The sequence below is a fragment of the Sarcophilus harrisii genome, chromosome X (assembly GCF_902635505.1).
Source record: "Sarcophilus harrisii chromosome X, mSarHar1.11, whole genome shotgun sequence".
In the NCBI taxonomy this organism is placed as follows: domain Eukaryota; kingdom Metazoa; phylum Chordata; class Mammalia; order Dasyuromorphia; family Dasyuridae; genus Sarcophilus; species Sarcophilus harrisii.
Window position 1 is genome coordinate 73,534,393 of NC_045432.1, and position 12,476 is coordinate 73,546,868.

Sequence of the window (12,476 nt, forward strand, 5' to 3'; positions counted from 1 at the left end):
GTGGCTGTTTCGGATGGCCGTGCCCACTGACGATCGAGGGACAGGAGCAGCAGCTTGAGGAGCCGGGGCTTCTGCCTGGCAGCCTTGTCTCCCTGCTTTCCCTCTTCTTTGGGGCATGGATGGTCAGTAACATCTTGATCGGAGGGATGCTCCGAAGCCCCTCGGCTGCTGCCGTTTGCCGAGGCTCGGCTCAGCTTGAGATTTTCAGCTTGGCAGGTCCCCCCCTCGGGTCGTGGAAGCAGGGAATTGGTGTCACTCGGCAGGCTTGCTGGCCCCGGCTTCTCCCAGATTTTCCTTAGCAGATTATTCATCTTTTCTCTCAGATATTTCAAGGTATTCCACTTGAACATATGTGAAAATGATTTTGCTCTCTTCTTAAAATGATGCGCTTCATTGAGGGAAAAATAAGCCCCAGAGTTATTGCAGTGTGGTGGGAAAAGAGGAAAGTGACAGGTTGGTGGGGGTTTGAAATGTCCTCAACGGGGTATATGTGTGTGTGGGTGTGTGTGTGTGTGTGTTTGCTCCAGTGTACAAGACACCCCTGAGCTAATCAGATGTGACTATTCCAAAGTGGCCAGGGCAGGCCAAAGCCAAACTTCTCCAGAGGGCATGAAAATCAGTAATTCTGATTTCATCTGAGAGACTCCTGATTTCTGATTCCTGCATTGCTCCCCTCAAAATGAAATGGGCAGCTGATTTTTTAAATGCTCCTGCCAGATCGGAGAAAAATTAAGCAGTTTAAAAAAATCGTACTGTGCTCTTTGTATTATTTGTCCAGTCGGGTCCGACCAGATTCAGCATCTCCCTGCGAATTCCCCGGTTTGCTTAAGCGTCGGCTTCTCTGACCCTGGGGAAAGCAGGGAAGTGGCTTGGACCGCCGAGCCGAGGGAAACAGCCCGGCTCCCGTGTGCCGATTGCCGCACAGGGGGAGCACATCTGTAGAATATCAAACGTCATTGCACGGCTCCTATTACCCCTAGAGCACTTGGCCATGGTAGTGGACTCTCTTAGTCAGTTGGCACATCTGGCTTCTTTGCACAGACACGGACGGAAGGCTTTTATATTTGCAGACGCAGTGTGAAAAGCCTGCGACGTGGAGCCTGATGCTCACCTTGGGACTTGGGCATCCAGGGTTTGGGTCACGGAGACTCACTGAGCAAAGTTGATTGCGATGCCCGCACAGAATTCTCTTCCTACTTAGCCATTGTGTGTCCGCAGCCACTTTGAAGCCCGGGAGCTCGCTCGTTGGAGAAAACAATGTGGTAGCAGGCTTTCCTTTCTTAGGCAGGGTACAGATGGATTACTGTGGCTATCATCCTAGGCCCAGGGGCCAGTGTGATGCCGGGAGTGCTCCACCCCACTATGGGGTGGGGGGGGGATAAAAGGGAGACGGGAAGCCGCCCCCGTCTTTGGATCTTTGGGGTCTGAAGATTTTGGAATCCAATTGAAAAGATGGCCCTTTGGCCCCAGGGAGAAAATAATAGTTTCAGTAATCACCTGTACATAAGGGTTCATATAAAGTTGGATATGTTGGCGTTCTTCTGCAAAGCACGGCAGAAGAAAACCCATTTGTTCTGTATCTCCTCCCCCCACCCCCCGCAGACATTAGCATCTCTTTGAGCAGAGTTCCTTTATTGGAGGTGGGGGAAATGTTTGGCTGCAGGTCTCGACCGTTCTCCAACTCTTACTCAAGGTACATCTTGCCATGTTCTCAACAGTTGTGCTTTGCAAATGTCAGTCTGAAGGTTTCTTAGCTTCATTAAAAGTCAGTTGCAGTGATAGAATAATTACTGAAGCCTGGAAAGAAAATGGAAAGCCTCTTCAGGCAGTGCCTGTCTGGAGCTCAGGGCGGGGGTGCTGCTCTTCAGTGGGCCCAGGCCTCTGGGAATCCTGTCTCGGCAGTCAACGTGACGGGGGCCAGGGTGCAATCAGAACGGAGACAGAAGCGGGCCTTTGGACTTTAGAGTCTGACTGCTTTGTGCTTGCTTTCCGGGTTGCAGCTCTTCAGTCAGTTTTCCCCCCTTTCAGGAGTTTGTGTGGGCCTTGCTAAATGACTTTTGCCTGGCCGAGAACTGAAAAGAAGGGAAATCAATGCCTGCTTATCTCGTGTGCCTTCGACAAAATGTTGGGATGGTCGACGGGGACGTGGTCGAATGTCTCAAATTCTGGGGAGACAAGACAGAGAATTCTAAGGGGAAGCGTCCGTAAAGGCTCAGTTTGGATCTTGGGAGTTATGGCCCTGCCTTTCACTTCTGTTCCCCAAATCGGTGCAGGGCAGTCCACCTGAAAAGGAGGGGTCATCTGTTGACAGCTAGTGCCCATCAGCAGATTAATTGGTATCCACTTTACCCTGTGGAGCTGGCCGATGTTCTGTGTAGAGATCCCCAGAGGAGAGGCTTTGTTCGGCAGGTGAGAACAGTTGGACTTCTCAGGTCAGTCGAGAAAGGTCCACTTGGGAAATTGAAAGTGTGTTCACACATTAAGTGGCTCCTTCCCAGTACCTTGGCAGCTTCCACTGAACATTGGGCTAACGATGGCTAATACTGGCTATCCTGGGAAATGGAGGATACGTGTTGCAAACTATGAGTTGTTCGCAGAGTCATCACGGTTTTGCCTTTTAGGTTCAGAGGAGAAGGGGGGGGGCGGAGAAACAGTGACCGAATGAGATGAGGCATGCAAAGGGCTTGGCAAACATTAAAGAGAAGGATGAGGATGAGGATGATGAAGGTGGCCACTTTTTCCCAGCCTCAAACAATGTCCTGGAAATGACAAAATGGAGGATTGAAGCAATAAGATAACCTCTCTCCCAGTGTAACTTTTCTAAAACAATGATTATGAAAGCAGTTTCTGTTTGTGACCACGGATTTAATGAATGTCATTAAAGAAGACATTGTCTGCTTTGATCCCCAGTGTTCAGTTGATTTCCTTTTGGAAAGGCTTGTGGCGTTAACAGTTAGCAACTGAGGCCCGGATTGTTGTCCCGAGACCCAGCTACCCCGTAGATGAATATTGAGAAAGTTGCTGTGCTTCTCTTTGCCTGGCACGGATTGCCAACTTGTTCCCGGGAAGAGAACTCTGCTGTCTCAGACATGTTTCTTATTATTTGGGTGGGCATTAAAAAAAAAAACTCACTAAAAAGTAGATTTTAAAATGTTGGCTTCCCTGGGCTTTTGCATTTTTGCTTTGATTGGCATAATTTTAGAAGCCTTTTCTTGTATTACCCCCTTTACTAACACATTTCACAATGATGGCAAAGGAGTGACACCAAATCCTCCTTGAAGATGTGGAATTGTACATACAAGTATGGGGGGGGGGTGTGGAGAAACAAAACATCATTCTGGACTTTAAGGGATGGGTATTCACAACAATGCTAGGTGTCTGGAAGCTTGGGAGCAGGCTTACTTTGGTTGCCTTTAACTCTTTTCACATGTACCGGTGGGGGTGCTTATACGATGTGGGAAAATCACTGACTAATATAAGTCATCGAGCCCAAGTTTGCAGCCATTTTTGGCCCAGCTTTTGGTGAATAATTGTGGTAAGACCTGGACAATCGGAGCCAGAAAGGATTCGAGATTGTCTAGTCCAGCATTTTCTAAGCCAAACCATGCTTGGGATGTGCAAGTAGCTCCGACCCAAGCAGCTTCATCCCAGTGAGCAGCTGACCTCCTCCTTTCACTTTTCCTCTTGGGCACCTCAGGGAGCCAAGCTGGGGGAGGAGTCATTTTTTAAATTCAAAGAGGTTGTAGTAAAGGTTTTACGGAGAGTCAGAATTCCCTTCGTTGGGGAAATGCTGATCTACTCCAACCTCCGCGGCATCCCCTCGCCCTCAAAATCCGTCCTTTTCGCTCCTGATCCGTGACCATCTATCCTCTGACTGCATAGCTCTAGTGAGGGGGAGCTCACTACCTCTCAGGGCAGCCTGTGAGGTGTTTGTGGATGCCCAGTAACTGTTAGAAAGTTTTTCCTCTTTTTGAACATAAAGCTGTAGCCCTTTAATTGAGCCCTGAAATGAACACACATGGGCCTTGGTTTGTCCCCCAAAACTTCATGTTAGCCAGATCCTAAACATTTTATAGAACTGATAATGATTTTGAGATTCCAATAAGTCTTTTCTTCCCCAAGATAAACATTCTTAGTTATCTGACTCTATCATTGTGCGGTCTGGATTCTTCCTGGTCACAGCTTCTGGATACCTACCGGCTTGTCACTGTTGGGATGAGCATCAGTTTGTCAGGCTCAGCCCTACAACATGATACCTGGAGATGAAGGTGATGTTCCAGATGTAATCTGACTAGTACAGAGTGTAGGGAGACTAGTATCTCTCTTGTTTGGAATCCCATAAGTAAAGTAATTTTTCTAGCAGCCAACGTTACCTTAAGTCTAGCTTGTGATCCCCTTGGATCCTTTGGTCTTTTCCCACATCAACTCCTTTCTAGGGTTATCTTCCTCCATCTTGCAACTGAACAGACATGGTAGAATGACAATTTTAAAAAATCTACATATACGTGAATATGTTTAATGCTTCATGCTTGGGTCTGGAGATCATTTATAAATCTTTGAATATTAATGATAATATAATAATCAATTCTTGGGTGAAGTGGTTCTTTCTAGAGGACTTACTGTTCTCATCCTCACGGCTCTCATTTTTATATTAGCTATCTTTCGGTCTCTTGAATGTCTTAGGGGAAGGAGATCCTATTCATTTATTCTAGGTAAAGCAAATGGAAACATGGAGAAGGTGCGTGTTCCCTTGAGCAGCACTCATGTGCCCAGTGGTAGAGTTGCCTGTGGGACCTCGGTTTCCTCACTGCAGAAATTGCTTGTTGCCATCTCGTTCCAAGTGGATGCTCTTGCCATTTACAAACTAAGACTGAAACGTTCTCAAACAATCCCAGTTTGTAGGTTCTTGAAAAGCTCTTTGCGCTGAAGCCCTGGAATATAATGGGATAGAAAATAATACCAGCTGTGTGTCCCTGAGTGTTCAGGCTTCTTGGACTTGTCATTTGTGAAACAGAAAACCGAGTGTTTTTGAGACCTTCAGATGAAAAAAAATCGACCAGCTTTTTCTCCGGATTGTTGGGTTTTCTTTCTTGAATGTAGCTTCTGGTTACTTCAAAGGGAGATTTGGCCCAAGGGGGAAGAAGACTCCTGGGATTCCCCGGTGTCCCTCCCATCCTGGACCATCATGGCCATCAAGGATTTGAGAGTCTCAAAGATGGAGACAATTAATTTTAACTTGTTTTTCCCAAGCTACTTGGGGCCAAAAAACCAGAGGATGGTAATTTGAGAGTTTATTGAGAAGTGAATGTATGGCATTTTAGGCAGATTTGGAATGTTTTCCTAGGAGTCAGGATAGGATGAGTTGTCTGCTGGGTCTTTAAAATGTCAGTGTCGAGCGCTTGACAGTTTCTGAATGAATTTTGCTCCTCCTGGAGTTGACTTCCAGCTGCCCAGTCTGTTTCCAAGCCAAGTTGTTCCATCCCTTCACATTACCACACCTGAAGCTTCCGAGATGGGGTGTTCAAGGCATTCGGAGCCGGCATTCGGAGCCAGCTCATTTTTCCTTAAGTTTAGGCTCACTTCAAAGAAATACTTGCAAGTTTGTCAGGTCTAAGAGGCCTTGGATTTAGTATATGCTGAGCTAGGGGGCCAGAACTGGGACCAGGGAGTTGAAGATTGAGAAGCAACTTGTTTTGACTGATATTAGGAAGTGTTTCCTGGTGACCATAGCTCTCCCACGGTGAAAGGGACTGCTTCAGAAGCAGAGCTTTCCCCTTGTTGCAGTTTCTGGAACAGAGGTTGGCTGAGCACTCAAGGGGCGTGGTACCTGGGCCAGGCCTGCCCAGGTATCTAGCCCAACTGTCTGATGCCAGTTCCTGACACTGGGTCTCTCATGTCTGATTATAGGCTTTGATGACCAAACTGAGAAAAGGGGAGATATGGGAGCATTTTGAAAGTCCAGTTGCTGCATGCATATTTTCAAGATGGTCCAAGTCGGTCTTTTAATCTTTCAGGCATATGTGACGGGCAACAGGCTGAATACGTGCACGTAGCTAGCTCATCAATACTTGGTCACACACATCCAAGCGTGGTAGGGGGGGTGTGCGTTGTCAGAGGCTCCGTCCACACTGCAGAGCCGTACTGTTAACTCGGAGAAAATGGAGGTGTTTAATTAATTGCTATGAGAATGAAGCAGAAAGGTCTCTAGTACAGCAGCATTCTATTTCCTGTACATGGGCAGCGTTGATAATGGAATTAGGAGCATTGTGAAAATATGGCGGAGAAATGGGTCTGAGCTAATGGATCAGACGAGTCAGATGGTTGGAGAGAAGCATTATTAGGTTTTCAAGTGTGGCTGATGGTGTTACAAATGATAAAAAGAAATCATACTATCGAAGCTCAATTTGCCAGCATCCTTGGAGCAATCAGAGGTTGCCGAGGTGCATTACATGTAGCACAGGAGTGCATGGCTCTCATCTTTGAGGAACCAAGAATTTGGTGATAAGATAGCACATGTGATAGGAGCATGGGTAAAAATAGAAGTACCTGGAGTTTTTAATTACAGGGAGCATGACGTTTACCTCCTGCGTAGTACATGTGTGCTGTGAATGTGACCACATTTGAGGGACCCATTTAGCATTCTAAGACTAGGAAATGTGCTATCCCCAAATAAGAGGCATGAACCTTTACAGAGGGAGAAGACCTTCCTTGTGATAGACCGGAGAACACAATGACCCCATAGGACAGTCAGAACAGCTCTTATCTTCATTTTATAGATAAGAAGGAGGCTCTAGGGTTCAAATGGCTTGGCCCAGGTCATGTGACATAACTAAGAGTTGGAAGGACTTTACAGGCTTTCCAGGAACACCCCCAGTGGAGTTCCCAACAGGTGGCTGTATCGCCTTTACTGGAAGACCTCTAGTGAAGGGGAGCCCCTGCCTTCTGAGGCAGCCTGACCCTCTTGATTAGTGCCAACTGATGACAAACTCTTCCTTCCATGAAGCCCAGATCTGCCTCTTTGCCACTTGTCCTTGCTCTTCATTCTGCCTTGGGGGGAAGGCCGCCAAGAGAGCAAATGGAGTGACAGCCCTCCACGCTCTTTCTGAGGCTTCTCTGGTCTAAAATCCCTTCAGCCAACCTTGATGAGGAATCATTTCGAGCCGTTCATCCTCCTGCCTCCAGCTCTCTGAAGCTCTTTCAGTTTGGCCAGTTCAATTTGACAAATACTCATTAAAAGCCTCCTTTGTGCCTGGTACTGTGCTTGGTGGTAGGGAAGCAAAGACACGAAAGAAGCAGTTCCTCTCCTCTCAGGCCTTAAGTTCTACTGGCAGAAAGAACAGGTACAAAGAGAAAGGAAAGGCAAAGCGCACATAAAGTCATCCAGAGCAGTTTCCAGAGTGGGAGAGCACTGACGACTTGGGGTGGGGGCACAAGGCAGCTTCATGGGAATTGGTGCCTGAGCTGGCCGCGGAAGGTAGCTGGACAGTGCAGGGCCTGGTAGATGGTGTGGTGGATAGAGGCTGGTTCTGGAGTCTGGAGGGATCTGAGTTCAAATCCAGCTTCAGACACTAGCTGTATAGCTCTCTCATCACATGACCTGGGCCAAACCATTTGAACCTCAGCATTCTTATCTATAAAATAGAGATAAGAACTGCTCTGACTGCCCTCTGGGGTCACCAGTCTATCACAGGGAAGGAAGGTTCTCTCCCTCTGTAAACGTTCATGGCTTTTATTTTGGGATGGTACATTTCCTAGTCTTAGAATGCTAAATGGGTAAACGAAGGTGTCTGTATTGACAAAGACACATGGAAATAGAGACTGATGGATGAGTAGGGGGGCCAGTTTTAGGCTAAGACATTGAAATTTCTGGAGATGGCCAGTTGTGAGAGAATTCTTTGGCATCAAACTTCGGGTCTCAGTGGGTTTCTGCTCAGCATAACCGAGGTCCTTGGTTAAGGGTCTCTAAGCAGCAGAGCGGGGTACTTCAGTCAGTGTGGTCCACTCAATTCCAACTACCACTCGTTACTTTAATTTCCTCAACCCCCGTCTCTCAGTATTGCTGCGAGGATAAAATATGACATAATATGTGCAAAGCACTTTGCAAGCCTTAAAGTGCTATCTAAATATGAGCTGCTATTATTATTATTATTATTATTATTATCATTATCCTAAAAGTCAAAGAGGAAGAGAGAATCCATTAGTGACATGGAGACCACTTAATACTTAGTCATCGATTCACATGTGCAAAAGTCGTGACAGCGGGAAATGGCATATCGCAACTAGCATGCCGGTTGGGTGGAATGGAGTGATCCATTGGATCCAATTGGAAAGGTTGGCGGGAGCCGTCTATTGCAGAAGACTTTTAACACTAAACAGGGGAGTTGGTGTGTTATTCTACAGCTGTAGGACCCCACTGAAGACTTCTGAATTGGAAAGAGGGTGTGGAGAGAGCTTTGCTTTAGGATGTGTAATGCCGGAGAAACTGAGCAAGATAGAGATTAGAGAGTATTTAATAATTTATTGAATGGAGAGATATATTGGGACCAATGGATGCATGTTTGGTCCCAGGACTGAATGAGACTATGGTCTCCAAGAATCCAACCAACGATCAGAGTTCTCGATGACGTATATACATGTGACTCAGATGCAGAGGGTAGACTGAGGCAGGGGCAGAGAGTTGAGACTGGGATGGGACTTTGACAGGGTGGGATGAGCCACTGGAGATGAGATGACATAATGACATGGGGAGAGGCATCTTGATAAAACTGTATCTGACATTCCTGTAGCTTGGGATGGGGGAAAGGCATTCTGATATTCTAAAACGTAAGATCTTTTATCCTTATCAAGTATTCTGATAAAGAGGAAGGAGAGGTTTTGCAGAACTGAGAAGCAGGGGAACTGAGGCAGGACTGAGTCAGGATAATTAGGGAAACTGAGTCAGGAGAATAAAGAGAACTGTGGCATAACAGATGAGCCCCTGGGGACTAAAGAACAAGATGACAGTACCTGAATCCATTTCCTCTTTTACTTTACAAATGAGTTTTGTCTAAAAACTCAAGGCTGGGATGGTGTTCATGAGGCAGATATTAGAATACTAAGAAGTACTTTCATTGCTCACTAAATATAAACCACTACGATCGTAGGTTCAAACATCATGTCCCCTTTTTTGGTATATGTCTCTTAACTATTATTAGCATATGTCGTACTTGACAATTCTTGGAGAGGCGATATGACAAGGCAAAGAGAGGGCTGGCCTTGTAACCGGGAGGATCCCAATCCAGATCCTGCCTTTGTCACATGCTGACTTTGGGTTCTTCATTCAGCTCTGTGATTCTTCCCTCCCCAATACAGATGACAATCCTTTTACAATTTAGGGAGATAACCTTCGAAACTGGCATTACAATTCCATGGTGCTCTGGCCAACCCCCTACACTGGACCCCAGTAGAAAAAGAAAGAAAGCAAGGGCTCTTTGGAGAGGGTGAGGAGATTGTTATGAAATGTAGCTTTCTCTAATAGAATTCCACTTAGGGGTCTAAGAATTGGTAGACAGTAATAATAGACTAATGATAAAATGTGAAGATTTGATAGTTTGTTAGTTACAGTTTTAATTTTCATTCAACTTAGATGATTTCAAGGAACTTAGATGACTTGGTATTGTATGATGAGGGCCAGTCGATCAGTTTGGCTGTAGAAGATGCATTTTTTATTTGCCATTCATCTCATTAGTCTTCTAAGCTGTTTCAAGTAAAGATGGATCATTTCTTGTGTTGGGAATCGCTACGACTTGGTCTCTAATAGTCATCAGCATTTCTTATTGGAAAATACACAATTACTTGTTGATGTTGCAACCTCTTGTCAGTGAAGAAAGTTGTGGTTTTATGATGAAAGGGCCTCAAAAGAGATGAGTGAGGTGGGATGGATCTGCTTGGGGGAGGCCTGTGAAATCCATGCAGAAAATGTTGACATTTCCACATGTTCCGCTGGAATATAAGGGGGGGGGAGGGGGAATCTGGTATAAGAAGTCAAAAAGATGAATTGGATCCAGCTGCGAGGGACTTTACATAGCTAACTGGGGACTTTATATTTTATCCCAGAAGCAACAGAGAACAGTGCAGCTTCTTAAGCCGGGAACTGACAATGACAGACCTGTGCCCCGAGGATAAGATCGGCTGGGGAGCTGCCCGGAGGACCGATTGGCTAGGGGATACCTTAAAGGTAGAGGGCTAGGTGAGAACCGGGGCGAGCCAGCAGAAGGTGACAGCTGGCAGCTACATTGAGGAATTAGACATTGCAGGACCCGGGAGTTGGATAGAAGGAGAGGAGAAGAGTTGGGATCGATTCGGAGGTTATGCAGGTGGCCCCGCCTTGAAAGGTGGTGGTGACCCGTTAGAAAGAAAGGTGGGAAAGGTGGAGGCTCGGGGTGGGGGGGGGGGAAGCTGATTGATGAGTTGTGTTTTGGCCACGTTAAGTCGGAGGTGTCTGGGGAACGTGCAGGAGGAGCTGGCCGGTAGGCAGTTGATGATACAGATCCAAAACTGAAGCTCAGGAGAGAGAGGCATGCTGGATATACTTATGTCATCTGGATTGCTCGGGCTTCTTTTCCTGTGTGTGAGAGACAGAGAAGAGAGAGACATAGGAGAGAGTGAGAGTGAAAGCATGAGGGAGGGAGAGAGGGAGAAGGAGAGGAAGGCAGAGGAAGAGAGCTAGAGAGACACAGACACAGGAGCACACTTTCTTATGTATGGATGGAATTTTCATGTCCTTTGACTCTTAGCTATCCTAGGCTTCATCTGGATCTTGGGGTACAATGCAGGCCCCCGACGGGCCTTCTGTCTCTTCAGAGCTCCAGGGGAAGGACAGCTCCCTGTCTCCATTTGTGTGCTGCCCCTTGAGTAAATTGAGCTGTTGAGCTGCGGGCAGAGTTTTCTTTGTTTGTGGGGAAGGACTTGGGTGAGGGGCAAAGAATCTTTCTTCATTTTTTTAAAGAAATGGTCGACATTGTGCAAGGACTAATAAATAAGTGAAGAAAGAAGTCCACATTTTTGACTAAGGCTTTCTGGCTTCTCGATGCTTAGGATTGGGTTCATTTTATATATTAGAACATTTCATTTGGAACATTCCCCAGGGTTTTCTAAAGAGAAATGTTTTGTCTTTTATCAGCCTGCTGAATGGCAGGGACAGAACTGTGTAACCGGGGTAGGGTGATTGGAGCTTTGTCCCAGGATGAGGAATTTAGAGGGGACTAAAAGCTTTTGCAGTTCCTAAGTGGGGAAAATAAGACCAGTTTACCATCTAGTTAGCAAGAAGAATAGGTAGGAAGCTACTAAAGCACTGAATTTTTCTCTGTAACCTAATGTTGGTCTTGATGGTTTTAAGACCATGATGACAGTTTCTCTTTAAGGGGAGGCTGTAGCTTATAGAATCTGCTCATGGAAACCAGTGTCAGATCAGGCCTGAGGCTGTAAGCTTATAGAACATATTCGTGGAAAAATACTGACAATAATATTTTTCTAAGGTTAGTGTGCCCCGCCCCCGATGATATCTGCTACCAGTTTGTTTTTCCTCCCTGTTGACAAACCTCCACATGATACTTGTTTTGATCCGTGATATACAAATCATCGTCTCCAAGGGTCCAAAACCAGGGTTTAAGAACCCTATTCTCAGAAGGGTGTGCTGGAGCATCCCCTCCCCTGCAGTAGGAGCACCCCTTCCTGGTGGAGCAGCCCCTCCCACCCCGCTGAATGGACCAAGTTTCTGCTCCCCGATTCAGCAACAGCCCTTACTCCAATTAGAATCGGAAGTTCATGTGTCTGCCTTACAGGGATGTGGAGTCTCCCCTTCCCCTTCCCCTTCCCCTTCCCCACACAAAGCCGATTCCCATTGTTTGACCCGCTATTCTCAGCCCCTGAGCTCATTAAGGGACCATTTTCCCCCAGCTCTCTGGCTGGCTCACAGGCTGAAAACCTGAACAAAGACACAGCCTCTTGACAGCAGCAGGAACAGGGCCCCCGGAGCCCAGCTGTAGGAAGCAGAGGTCGAGAGGGGAAGCCTGTGCCCTCCTAAGAGGGACTCCCACATGTCAGACTACTGTCACAACCCTCTCTCCCCCCCGGACTTGGCGGCCGGGGCCTCCGTCTGTGCACAGGCGTCCTGGCCTCAAGGCCCCTTGCTTGCTTGGAGCGTGCCCCGGTGAAGGAACGGCTGGAGAGGACTCTTCCGTTAATTCTCTTTATGAGAAAGTCCGAGGAAAGTGCCATTCCGTTCACCCTCGTGGAATTGTCTGATGATGTGGTTCGGATGCGGCCGGGGCCGCTTGGTCAGAACCCCGAGCCTGCCTCACGTACCGTAATGTTGGGCCTCCTCCAAGCTTCCGGGGCTTTTGTGCTCGGAGCGGTGGCTGGAGATGTGCGGAAGATGGTGGCAGGGGCAGGGGCAGGCCCGGGGCTGAGGGGAAGTAGGGAAGAGCAAGTGAGCT

The 12,476-nt window shown here is 47.1% G+C and overlaps 1 protein-coding gene across 8 annotated transcripts in view; it reads left to right on the forward strand.

Annotated features, from left to right (window-relative positions):
* The window catches only part of KLHL13 (kelch like family member 13), a 119,738-nt gene that overhangs the window by 75,326 nt on the left and 31,936 nt on the right, over nucleotides 1-12,476 (forward strand). The window contains exon 1 of one of the 8 annotated variants that reach the window (XM_031945117.1): nucleotides 10,030-10,228. The exons of the other annotated variants lie outside the window; for them this stretch is intronic. The gene's annotated coding sequence lies outside the window, so the exon portion shown is untranslated. Of the gene's footprint in view, nucleotides 1-10,029; nucleotides 10,229-12,476 lie in introns of those variants that run through there. 8 annotated transcript variants of the gene reach the window in all.